Below are 769 nucleotides of genomic sequence, written 5' to 3'. Positions count from 1 at the left end.
AATAGAATAGGAAGGAAATAGAATAGGAAGCATTGGAAATAGAAGCATTTTCGGAGGCAGAGAATCAGTAAGTGATTGAATGGAATGCTGTTTTAATCCAGGAGACCACCAGGCATTATTTTGTATCCAGCTGCATGGTCTTCACTGAATACCGATAACTAATTTCATAGATCAGGTTGACAAGTAAAGGAGGCAGGGGCCCCCGCAGGACCTCGTGGCGCAACGGTAGCGCGTCTGACTCCAGATCAGAAGGTTGCGTGTTCAAATCACGTCGGGGTCAGTTGTTTTACTGTCTGGGATGCACTGGTCTGAAACTTGGAGGGGAAAAAGATGTTTTCTCCAATGCTAGCTGCCCTTAACGCTGCCCTTTACAAAGTAGGTAAATAGGCAGGTGTACACTATAACTGTGCTTGGGGGGTTTATTTCTGGGTCCATAAAGACATTTTTATTCTTTTCTGCAAAAGACATTTTTTCTTTTACTGCAAACGTCCTGAATTTCAGTCTTTGCCAACTCCCAGCAGTCTCTCCACACTCACTTCTGTGCTCCCTGACCCATTTCCTTATCCACATCTCTCTCTCCAATGGTCAGAAGCTTCCCACATCTTCTGACATTTCCTGCTTCACACCTGGATCAGCTTTTCCTTGCCAGAAAGGTTACACTGCAAGCAGAATCTTGGCTCTCTGCAATTCCCCTACTCCAACAAAGCAAGAATTCAGTTCATTTCCAGATGCAGAAAACCTGAACATAAGTTTTTGTTTGGTTTGCCAA

General features: G+C 44.2%; 1 non-coding gene across 1 annotated transcript; it reads left to right on the top strand.

Annotated features, from left to right (window-relative positions):
• Positions 1–208: 208 nt before the first annotated feature.
• On the top strand, positions 209–280 carry TRNAW-CCA (transfer RNA tryptophan (anticodon CCA)). Its single transcript has one exon. It is a non-coding gene; the product is annotated as a tRNA-Trp (tRNA).
• Positions 281–769: the final 489 nt, after the last annotated feature.

This window comes from Budorcas taxicolor, chromosome 11, assembly GCF_023091745.1.
Source record: "Budorcas taxicolor isolate Tak-1 chromosome 11, Takin1.1, whole genome shotgun sequence".
In the NCBI taxonomy this organism is placed as follows: domain Eukaryota; kingdom Metazoa; phylum Chordata; class Mammalia; order Artiodactyla; family Bovidae; genus Budorcas; species Budorcas taxicolor.
This window is presented reverse-complemented; position numbering and strand designations above follow the sequence as displayed.